General features: G+C 39.0%; 1 long non-coding RNA gene across 1 annotated transcript in view; it reads right to left on the reverse strand.

Moving 5' to 3' along the window:
- Positions 1-16,272, reverse strand: part of LOC105088992 (uncharacterized) — a 723,199-nt gene that overhangs the window by 295,556 nt on the left and 411,371 nt on the right. The window contains exons 9-12 of the long non-coding RNA XR_010378187.1: positions 5,910-6,034; positions 4,470-4,627; positions 2,302-2,434; positions 1,662-1,746 (exon numbers count right to left, since the gene is read on the reverse strand). This is a non-coding gene — a long non-coding RNA (uncharacterized LOC105088992). The remainder of the gene's footprint in view (positions 1-1,661; positions 1,747-2,301; positions 2,435-4,469; positions 4,628-5,909; positions 6,035-16,272) is intronic.

Raw genomic sequence — 16,272 nt, forward strand, 5'->3', positions numbered from 1 at the left:
GCAGATTGTCATTTTAAGGAAATCCGGAATCATATTAATAAGTTACTGATAATGGAGGAGTCTGGGAGAAAGCAATATAAAAATCATTTCCTTCCTTGTTTCATTTTCCATTTCTTTTCATCTTTTTTTTTTTTCTGCTATCTACATATAAGATGGCAGAGAAATTCTAAGAACCTTTTTGTCACTTAGTCAACAATATCATGCATCAGTTGTCAGACATAGAGTTTTCCAATGTCTAAAGGAAATAACATATATGAAGTAATCAGGGCAGTTCTTGGCACATAGCAAATACTCATGTTAAACATTAGCTGTTCTATGTCCTCTGCTAAGGTACGGTTGACATAATGATTCCTGGATGGTTAGATTAGATTAGATACTGTTATCTTGTCAACTAACCTACTTTCATCAGTCACTGAGAGATGCACGCAGCAAGCTGTTTGCCTTCACCTCTGGAGATTTTGTCTCACTTTGTTTTTTCAAGAAATTAGTCTCCTCCATAGGCTTCTAGTAACATACGGGAAATACCTGGGGTTTGTGTGATGTCTGCACTGTTAGAGAACACGGGAACACTGAGAGTGAGCAGGAAACAGATTACGGAAGTGGCTTTGTACAATCTGTGTGTTCTACTTCATGCCTTGATTCTGAATAAAGCAACCCATTTTATCTTACACTGCATAATGATAATAACCATCTTTATTTTACAATAAGGAATGAATATCACATTAATTATTGTTACTTAATCATTTTAGAATACTATAAATGTTTCACTAAAAATTGCTATGCTAATCAAAATATACCCTGTTTCATTAAAACTATGAACTCTCCCTCATGGCTGCAAAATGAGTAATAAAGTTTGATAGCATGGCGCAGTCAAGATTGCTTATTGGATAAGGATGATTTTTCTCAAAATGTGTTATATGAACGCATTAAATATTTGATGCTTAATAAAAGCAAAATAAGATCCCTTTCCACTAAGCTGCCTCAAATACCAATTACATGAGAAAGATTTGCTAAGCTAATGATTTTCTAAGTAGCCACAAATGCTTCTTTAATTCCTGATGTGTTCTTCTTTGTTCCTCAGAATGAATGTGAGTTGTTGTTTCCAATATTTGGTGGCATCACTTTTTTACAGCAAGGATTTACTTAACAAGCCTTTTTATTCTGCCTTGGGTTTCATACTGACACTTCTAACAATGAGTTATCAGGGGACACTGCCGCAGACATGAAAGCATTAACACAAAACCAGCCCTTCTTGTGCCTCTTCTTCTCATTACATGATCTCTGGGCTGGTCTATCTTAATTATACTCCAGGACATAACAGTGTCTGTAAAGGATACAGCTCCTAGTCTTTCGTTGACTGCAAACATCATCATCTAGCTTGTTTCCTTAATGACTCACTTTTGGTGCCCACAGCTTTGCAATACCCTCCCTCAATGATTCTACAGTTGGCAGTATGACTTTTTGTGGTCAATGGTGCATTAGCAGATGCAATGCAAACAGAAGCTGGATAAGTGCTTGTGCATTAGATCTTACATTTTGGGAGATCCGGCTGCCATGTGGAGAGAGCACATGGAGGAGGACCAAGGTACCTTGGCTGACAGCCCCAAGCAACTGTCAGACACATGCCTCAAGCCATGAAGAACAAGCCAGCACCAGCCTACCTTCAGAATGCATAAATGAGTCCAGCCAACACCATGCAGAGAAGAGACGAAACCATCTCAGCTGAGCCTTGCTCAAATTGTTGACCTGCAGAATTGAGAGCAAATAAATGATTACTGTTTCAAATCATTAAAAATTACTTGGCTCTCACTAATGTCTTTCCATATTCTCTTGAGCCAGAAGAGGGACCTGGGGCCCATGAACAAGGCTCAGTTATGAGGAAGAAGACAAGGCCTGGAGGAAACTTTCAGCACAGAAACAAAGGGCGTTTTATGTGAGCAGGGCAGATCAAACAGTGGGAGATGGGCGTCTCACCTGGGGCCGCTGCAGCCCAGCGATGACCAGCAGACTGATGTAACCACCAATGAGCACTTGGTCATTGTCAGCTGCTTGAAACAAGTCCAACTCTGTCAGGGTGATGCCTCATTGCTTTAATTATTTCTACCGGCTGAATCACTTCTCAAAACAGAAATCAGGCTTGGAATGATAAAGTTATTTTTCTTGTTTCCCTAGCTTTTAGGAGGATACTTGCACAACTAAATGTGACTGATTTCCATATAAAAGTTATTGGAGGATGTAATTCTTTATATTTCCCTGTCACAACAGTATATAGTTGGCCAATTATTAACATTATTGACTGACCTTGACAGTGTTCTATCTTCTTTCTTCATTAATCCATATAATTGGAAGTTATGTATTGAGCGTCTTTGATGTGCCCAGCATTGAGCTAGGTATTGATAGACAAGATAAGCAAGGTCCTTTTGCAGCTTTCATTCTAGAGAAGAGAAACAGACAATAACCCCAAAGAATATTTTAAAAATGAGATAATTAAAAATTGTGATAAGTGTTCTGAAGGAATGAAACAAAGTGATTTTAAGAGAGAACTCTTAGACAGACCGAAGGCTTCTTTAGATTAGGGTGGTATCAACAAAGACCAACCTGAAGACGGAATATTTAAGACCTACAGAATGAGAGGGACTCATGCAGTCGTCACAGAACACTGTAGATTTAAAAGTTCCTGCAGTAGTGACTATGTATGAAGTGTGGCCTCCCTTGTACACACTGTCAGCCAACGTGAACACGGCAGGGGAAGACAATGCTCTATTGCTATAATCATGCAACTGGAAAATGTTTGGTATTAGTAGATCAAGTTAACTGGTAGGGTTCCTTTTCCTTCACTTCTCAGCTAGTTGCAGTGGAGTTTTATGAATATATAAGTCTATCTTTTTATCATTATGTTACTTCCACTCAGCTGTCTATTTAAAACTATTAGTATGATAAAACCACTCAATTTCTAAACCAACTTGCCTGCATGGATCCTTTTAATGAGTTGATAATATATAGAGATGTGCATCGTATTGTATCAATTAGCAGGTTTAAAAAAATGCAGTGAATTATGAGATGTCTATTCCAGAATGAAGATTGACACAGGTTTATTTTGAAGATAAAAAGAAGAATCCAGAGCTCCTGACTTCTAACGTTCGGCTGCTTAACCTGAACCTTTTCCTCATGCTCTTCTTACAAGTGTTAGTTTCCCCCTAGAGAAGAGTATTATATTTGTATTTTGGACATGAAAGAATTCTTATGTAAATTTTTGGCTGAACGAGAGAGGTCCATAGAAAAGAAATATCCCACGTGTGAAAATAGAAGGCGGCGGTAGAAGCCAGCCATGTACAGTAAGAGCTATTTCACACTTTCAGAGAGTTGATTCCGGCATGGTTTGCAATTACAGGAACAGAGAGACATAGCTAATTAGTTATTGAGTCCCTATGTTCTTCTTTAAGGAAAGCCATCGATCTTTGCCCTCAGAAAGTTATTTTTACACAGTCACATGTGCAAGCTAGTGGGTGACAGACTACCCGCGGGGTCCCCTTTCAGTTCTGGTCTTTGAAATGACAATAATCCCACTTTTATTTACAGGGAGTTTTGAGTCTCCCACATAGCCTGGAATAGGGCTATAGTCATCAAGGGAACCATATTTAATTGCCTATGGCTAATTACTTGTGCAGAACTCAGATGTATTTAATATTACCGTTTCAAAGCCATGTGGGAGGTCTTTTTAACTGTGCCCCTTTAAATCTTTATAGCAATAGTCATGTGGCTAGAGTTATGTGTATCACTGCCTCTAAAACGTTGAAGGGAGAAACAAATCAGATAAGAAGCTTTAAGAAGAAACATAGTTGGTACTATGAGCATATAAGAGATTACATCTGCTTTAAATTTGAAGATATTTTTGTTCAAATATAGTTAATTGAGGACATTGGGTGTTTCTAGTCCGAAGGTGTATTCATTATCTTAAAAATAAGATAGATTAATGTATTTATGCATTGGGCAATCTGCAATTACATAAAATTATATTTCTTTATACAGAATATGTTAATATATTAGATTTTTAATCCTTCATTCTATTACGTTCCTAGAACTTCTAGCCAATATTAGAAGGTGTAGTAATTGTCTACCGGGGGTTCTTTGGGAGTAGAGTTGGGATTGAGACCTGACTACTACATCTAGTGATCAAAGCAGGATTTATATGGGGATCTGGCTCCCTACCCTTGCATCCAGCAGGAAGAGAAGCATAGAGAGAAATGACCCCTAAACCACAAGGGACCAAAGCCCACTTTCCCTGGTGTCTTATTCTTGCTGCCTGCTGAGCCTTCCAATGGTGCAGGTAACTTCTCCCAAGTAAGAGGTCATTTTGCCACACCAACTGCATAGGGCTTCAAGAGAACAGATCAATTGTTGAAAAGGCATTGCGCACTGACCCCAGACACGGAACCATCTTTGTTGCTCCCTTAGAAAGCTCTACTCACATGTTTTATAGCCCAGATTTGATTCTTCAGTGCTCCTGTTAGGGAAGTATGATGAAAGAGAAGGAGTCCTGGGCTCTTCTCCTCCTACAGTTCAGACTGCCACTGACATCCCTGCATATCTGGCACATTTTGCTCGTCTGACTGGGCTTCTTGTTTGCCTTAAGAAAGGAAATGGGCATCATATCATAAAAGTCTTTTCAGCATTGTGCGAGGTTACTTTTGTAATAATCCCCACTATTCCTGGGACAGACAGGAGGGACAGTTCAGCTTCACAGATCTTTTGAAATGTTTCTTTAAAGCATGATTTTAATCTGCTTCTCAAGCTCTCCCCAAACATACAGGATCTCCAAGCCATATTTCCTGTGTTTATTTCTATCTCAATTTTAACTGAATCAAGTGTATTAAGAAAAGTTATAATGTGGCTGAGAGGTAACATTTTATCCAAGAGATACAACATCATCTTTATAAAATAAGCCAAGCATACCCCGTCCTAGGGTACCACAAGTCTTCCTCCTTTTACTAGTCACTCCTTTGTTTCCATAGAAATTAATGTTTATCAAAATAAACCTTCTTTGACCCAAGTGTCAGAAATGGGCAAACACGTGTAACAATACAGCATTTTCATTAACTGAATTCTTAGTCTTCCCCCGGCTCCAAACCTTCTGCACCCACAGCCTTCCCAACCGCAGCAGAGGGTCATTCCTTCCTTCCAGTTGCTCACATCAAAAAAACTTTATTCCCATCTTTCTCTTGCACTGCATCTCAATCCATCAGCAAATCTTATCACTCTGCCTTCAATAGATATCTGAAATCCAGCCATTTTTCACCACCTCTAGAAAGAGCCTCCCTCCTTCTACCCTTGCTCCCCTACACACAAACTCAAGAATAATCCTTTTAAAATATGTCAAGTCATGTCATCCCTTCCCTCAGATTCCTGACGAATTTCCCAGTTTCGCTAACAGAAAATTGCAAATCCTCGTGGTTGGGTGTACTTTTCCTCAACAGCTTTAGGATCTCATCTCCTGCTTTTCTCTCCCTCTCTCACTCCAGTCCTGCCACAGTGGCCTTTCAAGTTTCTCTAACACAGTCCACACCTCTTTCTGGAAGGCTCACTCCCCACAACACCTTCTCCAGAAGGCTAACCCCCTCATGCCTTCAAGTCATTGCTTGAATGCCATTTTCTAAACCAAGCCAACTCATAATGCCCTATTCAACACTGCAAACCGTCCCCAAACTCTCCCCTTAGCATCCTAATCCCCTGAGCCCTACTCCTATTTTTCTCCCCAACACATATTTCTTTTTACCATATTCCTCTAGAACCTAAGTTCCAGGGGACAAGGATCTCTACTGTGAGCACACGGAACAGTATTTGACACAAAGCAGGCTTGTCCTACTGAATATTCTCCTTATGCAGCTCCATCCCAGCTTGAGGGGTCTCACCTTGGATGAATTCTGTCTCTTCTCGAGCACCTGCAGACTGTGGTGGTTCCAGCCTTGGACACTCCCATTGGAAGTTATAATGGACGCCTCCAAATTGAGCACAATCTGTTCAAAGTTCCCGGGAGCTGTCAAAATATATATAAATAGCATCCATAAGATTTGGAAACACACGAAATTGCAGAACTAAACATGATCAGTTTAGCAGGCTGTAATTTGAGCATAGTTCTGTTATCTTGAAGTCTAGACCAAGAAATCTCATGTTGATGTTTGGTGACAATGCCCATGAGAGATGATGATCATATATGCAGAACGTTTCCATTTGTGTGCATAAAATTATACATAATTCCTTGCCTAATGGAGCTATTCCATCCAGTAATGTTTTCCTGGAATTCAACATAGAATTGAGAGAAATTTCTGTTCTGCACTCCTCTCCTACAAAGGGGGTAATCCACATTATAATATGCAATCCCTCCAAATTCCAATCTTTGGCTCTTCTTTCAGTATTTCTCCACCAGAATACAAAATCAGACCGATTCTGCCATTCCCGTAACCGTAACTCTTGTTCAGAAGTTTTCAACTTGCAATTTCCAGTTAACAAAGGGGACTCTCCCCTTTATGTTCACATCTGAGTGGAATCTCTCGCCACAGGTTTCCGAAGTTAACATTGCACTCTTGTTTCTTTCAAGCATGGCTCCACAGGAACCATGAGAACCTTCATGTTAATCCAACTGCTTTCCTCCCAAACTCTGCTTTCCTTAGCTTCAAAATTCACTAGGATGAGAGCAACTTCTCCTATTTTGAAGGTTAAAATAAACACTTCTAGATTAACCTCTTTTCTACCTCCATCAGAGCTGCTCCTCCTTCCTCTGGGGTCTTAGGTCACTCAGATGTTACCTTACCCCTTCAGCGGGGCTTTGTAAACTTTAAACCACTCAAGTTGGAGTAGGATGAGCCTCACTTTCTGAATCCTGAGTATCTCCTGACTCTGCTGTAACTTTCCACAGTTTTGCATGGACTTCAATAATCACTTTTTTCATTGATCCTGTTTCTCCCTGAATTCCTAGAGATCTACTCAAAACCCAAACAAAAATCTTCTGTTCACAAGCAAATAACCACACACATTGGTCAAGAAAACTTTCACAGTTTCATCTGGCTCTAGGAACTGGGTTTGCTCAGTAGCAAGGAATCACAAACTTTGGTTCTGTTAAAATCCACTTTGGACTGTGAATTGCAATAAGTAATTTGGTGATAAATAAGTCAAGTAAAGACTCCTTATAACAAAAGCCCTGCTGTGGTTAACATTCTGTATTCCCAAATTGACACTCTCATAATAAAAGCTGAAAAACATGTCCACCTCCCACCTCTGGCTAAAAGTCAGGAAAACAGAAAAGATAATCCAGGGTAGTGAACTCATGCCAGTCAGCAAATCCAAATATATGCACCATGGAAGTTTGCTGGTTTGAGCCCACACTGGCCTTTAAAACAAATTTCCATCCCTTCCAGGACTAGAGTCTTCCTGCCTCCACGGGGGATGTTCCCCAGCAGACAAGCAGCTGCTCTTGCAGAGCCTGTCCTGGCCCAGCAAATGAATTCACATCCTGCCAACATGCTTCTGCCTTTCCTCCTTTCCAGCACAGGAGCCATGTTCCCTCCACGTGGAACACTGTCTATGAAATGTACAGCTGTTTCCACAGTTTGAGGTTCACAAAGAGTCTGTTTCCCAAATCCCAGTCTTCTGTGCATGTATTTGCCCTATTCTGCCAAATTATGGTGGTCATGAGAATCCCTGACTCTCCTATCAACTAACCCTGCTACAAATTCTTATGGGAGCTGTGCAGAGGGCCCACAGGCATGTTGACCTTGTTTACTGCCACTCATGTCTTTGACAATAAGAACCAACATGTTTAGCAAATTGAATTAGACAGTGAGTGAACCACAAGAACTTCCTGACCTCTCACATTTAAAGCCTAGAGAAGAAATAAGCCAGGTAGGCACTTTGATCCCCTCCCCCTAGATCTCATTGGTGTTCTTAGCCTTCTGGATCCCGTTATTCTGATAACGAGAAAGAGACATGGACGCAGTACTGTCAACAGAGTCATGGTATTAAGGTGACTTCCTCAAGCATCATGTACGTGCCCTTCAGCTACAGACATGGAATAGCTTCCCATTCTCGCCACAGAATAATTCTCTCCTTAGAATACTTCACCACTGAGTACTTGGGTACTCAAACCCCTAACTTGTTTGTTTAGTCATATTTATCACTCCTCTCCCCATTCCCCATACCTGAATTTCCATGCGTGTTTATTATCATGTTTAATGGCATCTCTGTCTATAGACTCCATTGCCCACACTAGGAACTTCAAAACCTCAGTGCCTCTCATTCAACGGTTTATGCATTGATCAAAGAGTTACTTTCTGAGCACTATGTTAGATGTGGCGATAAACAGATGAAAGAGAACCAAAGATCTGCTTTCCAGAGCTGCACAATTATTATAACATATAAGAGACAAGATACTATGGAAGTGCAAAGCAAAAAAGACAGACTTCCCAGAAGAGATAACATTTGAGATGATTCCAGAATGAGGATTTCAACCTACAGATAAAGGGATACCTGCCACTGCTGAGAGAGGCAAGCATATGGCAAGCGCACAGAAGCATAAAACAGCATGAGATGCTGGGGGAACTATCAGCACAACAGCCTCATTTTCCAGTAAGTTATAGTGATGAAAATTGGTACATGAGGTGGAAAAGGTAGGCATCACAGAACAGCCTTGGGTATAATGGTAGGGAATGTGCATTTGATATTATGGGGATTTCATACTTTAAATGAAATTTATAACAGTAAAATGATTGAAAAGGTGTGCTTTATAAAAATCACTCTAGTGATTTCAGTATGGAAGGTAGAACAGGTTCGTAGAGACTAGAGGCAGGGCCTGAACTAAGGAGTGGGAATGGGAAGTAATTCTGAATTGCAGAAAGGACACTGTTAGAAGGATTGTCACAGCTCATGTGCAACTGGTGCAACTAATTCTCCCCCAGAACACTTCACCACTGAGTGCCTCAAGAAAGAGCAGTCCCCGTACCACTGACCAAAGACTCAGAATGTGAACTAGCTGACGACCCACACTGCGCTAAAACTCCATCACAGGCCTTCCCCCCACTTGTCTACCAGCCTTTCTTACTGTATGACTTCACCTATGATTTCTCTCCTGTACTGATGGGAGAACTGCCCCCAACTTCTCAAAAGAGAAGATCCCTCAACTTGTCCTCTAGGTCCTACCAGCCCTCCCAACCCATGAACTTTTCTTCCACAAGTATTTCACAGCTTCACCCTCAGTCTTCCCATCTGTGGGGTAATGGTTTTTATCCTACAAACATGCTATACAATTTCCTCTCTTTAAATAAAATAATTTATAATTTTCCCTAAATTCCCCTCCAGGTATGCCAATGCTCTAATTTTCTTCCCCCAAAGTCTTCTTTTGAAAAGGTGGTTACACTGTTGTCTCTAAGTCATCTCACATGTACTTCTTAAAAAATATGAAATGGGTCAATACATAAAAAAGGCTCTTTTATCATCACTCCTCAGCCCTTCAAGCCCTGGATATCACCCCTCCTAACTGCTTAAGTGCGTCATATACTCTAAAGCCTTCATGCTTTTGTTTTGATACACCAGCACAGAATGTCTTTTTCAGCTTTCTCTTCCTATGAAAACACCACTGATCACTCAACCCAACTATTCCACAAAGTCTCAGTGTCTCCAGTCAGATTAATAATTTTTCTCTTCATTTCCTGCTTTTACTTTTGTTTTTATGTCCTTATCTGTTCTGCTTGAAATTACAGTTTATAATTCAAGGCTCAAGATCATGTTTCATAATTTATAATTCAAGGTCATATGTCTAACACCCAAAATAAATTATAAGCTTTGCATAAAGAGAACACTCATCTTATCTTCATTTCCCCCACGGTAAAACCTAGCACTATGTCCAGCTTGTAACAAATGCTTGTTTACTTAAATGGTTGGTTAATTAATTAAAAGTGAATCAAAAGAAGGATAAACATACATAAGTTATGAAAAAAATGTTTTTGCTCAGACTCTTGGATTTAACAACATTACATTTTCTAATATTAAAACTGTTTTCTTTAAAATGATTCTACATATTCAATACTGTCAAAACACTTGATCAAAATTTATCAAGCTCTTATTATCCAGTGTACTATTGGCTAAAACTGAGCATAAAAAGAAAGGCTGGCTATGAAATTCTCTTTTATGGGGAAAAAGAGAGAGAAAGACAGATTGACTTACAAATTACCAACTAACTTCCCATCTCCAAATTGTAAGTTTGTAGTTTTAAGTCCAATAAGCCACTGATGTAAAATTAATCCAGTCAATTCATTTACACCTAGTACATTTAAACATGACATTTCTCAAGATTGACTTTGCTTTACAGGTATAAATGCTGCATAAGTTAATTGTGAGTATCTAACAAACCACTACAAAGCCCAGTAGCTTAAAAAAGTCATAATTTATTTAGCGTATAATTCTGTGGGTTAGCAATTTGAGCTGGGCTCAGTGGGGTGGTTCTGGTTTATCCTGGGCTTACTCTTGTGCCTACAATCAGCAACCAGGGCAACAGAAGGCAAACTGGTCTATGATCACCTCAACTGGATGATCCTGTGTCATCTCTCAGCTCCAGCATGCTAGCCTGGGTTTATTCACAGGGAAGCTGGGTAAGGAATGAAGAGAGAAACTGAAGCTTGCAAAGTCTCCTGAGGCCCAGGGGCAGAGCTGACACATCATTCTCTGCTACATTCTACTGATCAAAGGAAGTCACTAAACCAGCTCAGGTCAAGGAGAGAGGGAGTGGACTCTGCCTCTAATAGGAGGCACTACAAATATGTGAATAGAGGGAGGAGTAAAGGCTTATGGCCCTTTTTATTCAATCTACCGCAAGGAGTGAACATCCCATAAGTATATATTGAATATTTCATATGAGATTGTCCCTAACTTCAAGAAATTATAGCTTAGTGTGGGAGACAGACAATTACAGGGTAATAATGAGATAAGTGGTCTGGGCTGTTTCTCTGCTTAGAACACTCTTTTTCCTTCTATTCTCAAAGGACTCCTTTACGATCTCAAATAAACATCACTTCCTCTGGAAATCCATGACAGGAAACAATTTTGTCCTACCAGTCCAAGTTGGCTATGTGGCTATTTCCCATGTGACAAACTTTTTTCATCAGTGTTCATACTGCATTGTCACTGAGGGGGCATGGCACATTGAAAGACAGGCTGTTCTACTGCCAGAATTAATTTTTAAAAGTGATAGAAAATAAAAATATCAACTCTTCTTCATTCTTTATGTCACACATTATATCATGAGAATTTTTGCATTTGTGTCACTTGTTAATATCTCCGTTAGAGAACAGATGCAAGGCACAGAGGTTTTAAACAGCAGGGGTTGTTACTGCATCAGATTTGTACATTAGAAAAGTCACTTGTCCTGAATTGTGTACAGAGATGCATTTAGAAGAAAATAATATACAATCTCAGTGAGAAATTATGGGGATGTTTGAAGACAGGAAGAAACTGCAAATTTTGAGAGCTGTGTGTGATGCTGAATCCACACAACGTGATTGGTTGATTGGAGGTTGGGCATCACTAAGTGAAAAAACAGCAATGATGATGTCCCGACTTCTAGTTCAGGACATTGGGACCAGCTGGGCCTCTGAACAAGTGAGAATTTTTAAAGATGTGTAACTTGAGAGAATATAATGGACTCTTTCAGAAAGGGTTAATTTTCAGATTTGAGCACTGGAAATGGGCTAAGAAATTTATGGACAAAATGTGTCTTATCATGGTCATCACTGAGATCTTTTATTGGTGATGAATAGTGGTCTTAAACCCTCTAGGATAAGAGCTCTTTAGAGAATCTGATGAAAATTATAGACTTGGTCACCAAAAACAAGTATCGTGAACCATATAACTTAATCATTTCACCAGCCCCGTCTACCCTGGACCAATAAGCCCTATGTCAAAATTCCCTATTTAGGAAACAAAAGTGTTAATATCAATCCAAGCTGGATCCCCTCCAGAGAAGAGAGCACAAGTGGGTGAAGTGTGAGGGTATTAACCCATTCAGCCTGGTGGTTTTATCACCTAATGATATAATTTTAAAACTTTAAAAGTATCTGATTCTATGCTTAAGCTTTTCATTTACTTCATTTTTGTCAATACCTTATTTATAAAGAGATTTTTGACTCAAAGATGCTTGTTTAAATGAGATTTGTCCAAATACATCAGTGGAAGTGTGCATCTGATTCCATTTTCATGCTTAATTACCACCAGGCTCCCCTCCTCCCTGAGGAAAGCATTTGCAGGAGCTTCTGGAATGTCCATGCATTGAAGGGTTAGACAGGAGAGAAGGTGCAGCAAACAGGCTAATTAATTCTCTTAACTTGAATAACAATGCTAAGGTTAAAGTCACTAGGATTTAACTGTACAAAAATTCAACACCTTATTTAACATATTAAATCCCTTCAATTAATTGTTGTATAAATAAAATATTTTCACATTCATGATTTGGATCCCAACCAAAGCACAGCATTATAATAATTTAAAGTTGTACACCAAGAGCAAAACAGCCTTGAAAGAATAATAAAATTAATGAAATGCAGACTCACTCTCCAGCAAACAATCGTTTTTCCATACAAAGTGAGCAATACCTGAGTATGTTCAAGCAGAATTCACATGAAGCAGATACTGATAATCAGGTCATTAAGCAGGTAACCTGGACAGTCAGAACGTAGCTGCTATAGCGTCAAAGACATTGAGGGGCAGCTCACTTCAATGTCTTCTAAAACAGCTCACAGATGGCAGCTTTAATGACTGACTCAATGTGTTGGAAGAAGAGCCTCCAGTTTTTAAATTATTGCTTTATTCAACATTTTTACAATGCTTTCCCTTTTCTGTATGTAAACTACCACGGTGACATATCACAGTGATTTAGTCAGGAAGAAAGAATGTTCAAATCCCTCTCTCGTGAATTTCTATGTAAGAAATAATGAAAATACAGTCGTTTTTGTTTGCATAGAGATTTAATGTTCTGTTGAATGATCTATAAGAGAGTTACTATATTTAGATTCTTTTCTTCTTTTACAAAAGAAATCACTCATCTATAATTACAGTTATAGAGTAAAGGATTTTCTTACTAAATTATCTTTTTCGACAGAATTGATTTCTTCATTGACTCTAAAAGTGAAAACTAGTAAGTAGAATCTGGCATAAAAGGAGTATTTGGCCATATGCTTTTATCATTTGCTATAATCTGAACTCAACTGGAATACTAATTGCTTTTGGCTTCCCATGCAGATGTAAGGGCACATTTACCAATGGAAAAGTCAGTGACTATTCCAAACAGGAATAGAAATTCACTGCAAGAGCCACGTGGATGCTAAACTAAAGAAATTATGCAAAGGAAAACCAAACAAGAGAGATGCGCTTGGCACAGTTAGCAACATTCTGGCTTGAAGAGAATTAGCATATAGCACAAGGAACAAGATACAGCACCAGCCCCGTCTGCTTTTGTCATATGGCTGGGAATGAAGGCAATGAATGACTACGGCTGGTACACTGGTTGGCTGGAAAACAACTCAGGGGTTCCAAATAACTCTGTTCATTCCTGGACACAGAAGGAATGCCAAGACTTCTAACAAATACGCATCTTTGTCCATAAGAAAGGCTGGTTTGGAGACTAGATGTTTATCTCTATGATCACTATGAAAAAATTAAACGGTATTACTTGTGCGATATGGAAATTGGAGGCTTATTGTCATGTCCAAGGGATATATTCTACCTAGTGAAAACCGTTCCTCTCCTCATCTGAAATGAGTTTGGGATGCTAGTCTATCTGGCACCATCCAATATTTCCCGAGATTGGGGATGATAAGCCTATTTGTAATTATGTGAATCCTTTCCTGCATTTTGACAGGCAAGCTTTGAGTTATTTGAGGTGATGAGGGTAATGATTTACCAGTGACATTTTACTGTCTGTTAAAGAAAAAAAAAATGGCACCATTCTTACATGATGCAGACAAGAAAAAGGTGCAGCCTGTTGAAGATTGTGACAGAAGAGGTCTCATGATAAATTAAAAAGCAGGCCATGATACATTGTATTTTGACTGTATACATATTAGTATTGTCATAACTATGGTATTTCTTTGTCTTTGAACTGTAATAGGTTCTCATGTAATTTTAAAGAACTTCAACCTGTAACATCATATGGTTTTCTCAAAATGACAATTATTGGCAAATATTAAAAAGTTCATTTGGTGTTTTAACACAAAACTGTAACACACAGATTTTGGTTTAAAAACCTGTTCTCCCAGAAAAACTAAAGCCATCTTGGAGCAGATATGCCCCTGCTTCAATACAAAAAAGATTTTTCTTTAGAAAAAGTTTAAAACCATAGTAATTTCAGGGGAGGGGCAAGTTAGATGAGAGAAAAATGAGAGGAAATATGTTTTATGGAACCAAATAACAAAACATGTTTTATGTCTGTTGGGTTATATTGAGGGAAATTCTGTGTCCACCAATAACTGATTTAAATGGTGACTCTGAAAACGGGCAAGAACATAACTTTGATTCCTACTGGACTGCAAGCATGAATAAATATTAATAAACGGCAGTCTCAGGTGGAATCGGCACTCAGAATTCACTCCCTCTAAAGGGAGGCTCCTTATCAAGGTTAATACTGGGGCCAAACGAGTATTTTAAAAGCAATGCAAACCCATACACCTCTCAAAAACATGCCTCTTCCTGGAAGGGACTAGTGTACTAAAATCCAGTCATCCCCAGTAGCCACGGTCCCTTATGGTACCAGATAATTCAAAGTTAGTACAAATAATATTTGCCTCCCATAAGCTTAGAAACCATTGTGCCTACTTAAACTCCACTATACCATTGAAGCAATGTCGGGGTACAACACAGAGCAAGAAAAAATTAAACCTTCATTAAAAATTCATGGACTATAATCTTACCTTTATTCTCCCTTCAATTAGTTCCTTTTATGATCTAGGCTCTCAGAACACAAAAGGTCACAGATGAAGTTTCTCGTGTCTCCACCCAAGTCCATGTCCTTCGATAGTCCAAGACTTCCAATATTGTGAAAATACTAATATTATGCTTTAAAGGGTCCATGTTTTTTAAACTTATGCATTAGTGAAGTTAGAGTCATATGGGAAAGATGTAGAAAAAATAGAAGTTACTTTCTAAAACTAAATTGCTGAGGCCATAAATGAAGGAAGGAGCTAGCATATTTTGCAGCAGTATAGGCATGCTAGGCTATTTTACCTTAAACAGGAAATATCAGATGATTAGCAAAGTAAAGGTGCTAAGTTTGTGCCTTTCTGTGTTCATACCAATTCATTTTAAATATTAAATCTCCTTTAACACGACTTTATTAATATTCCTTTATATTTGGTGTGAATCTAGGCCTTGTGAGGAAGGAAAAGGAGGAAATGAGGAGGGAAAAGACAGAAAGGGATATTTCAGTGGCATATCTCCAAGTACTAAAAGCTCTCACTTCTTTCAGAGGACTTTAGACCAAACAAAGGAGATTATAGGAGACAGTCGGTCTATCCAGACGCCTAGTCCTTCCACTGGGAACCTCAAAAACTAACCCTAAAGAAATGGTAGGAAAAAAAAGGGGGGCCTAGCATGGATCCCAGTGCATTCCAGTCCTGACTTTCTCACTTAATGATTTTCTAGGATGAAGAGGGCATAGATTTGGAGTCATGCAACTCTGTCCTAGAGACCATCCAAATGTTTTGGAACAGAAAAATCACCACATTTGAAAAGTAGCTACATTATCATAACTTAAAATAATTTAGAAAACAGTTATTGTACAAAATCACTTACGTCCCAATATTTTAATATATCTATCTCCCTTCATGAACCAAATTTGGCAAACAGTATTATAATTTTATTTGACTGTTGAGCTTGCCAATTAAAAACTGCCCATTTATGTCCCCAGATGTTGCACTTCTCAGTTCACAGTAAGCCCACATTCTGCTTTTGCTTTGAGGTTTGCCAATATGAAACTGTAAGGGTTCTTTTGGGAATCCTGCTGCCTCCATATGCCCTGAAGCTTAAGCAAGCCAACTCCTAAGCTCAGTAAATGAGCAGACAGTAACGTTTCACTGGCAGAAGCAACAGTCAGGTTTCAGATACAAGAAAATGGTCCTGAATCTTCCCTTCACCTAGAAAAAAAATCTGCACGCAGGAAAGGATCCACAGAGAATATTCTATGGCTCAACTTGAACACCTCTAACTAAATTAAAACAAAATCTGGATCCTCTATCTCCC

Source organism: Camelus dromedarius, chromosome 28 (genome assembly GCF_036321535.1).
Source record: "Camelus dromedarius isolate mCamDro1 chromosome 28, mCamDro1.pat, whole genome shotgun sequence".
NCBI classification, from domain to species: domain Eukaryota; kingdom Metazoa; phylum Chordata; class Mammalia; order Artiodactyla; family Camelidae; genus Camelus; species Camelus dromedarius.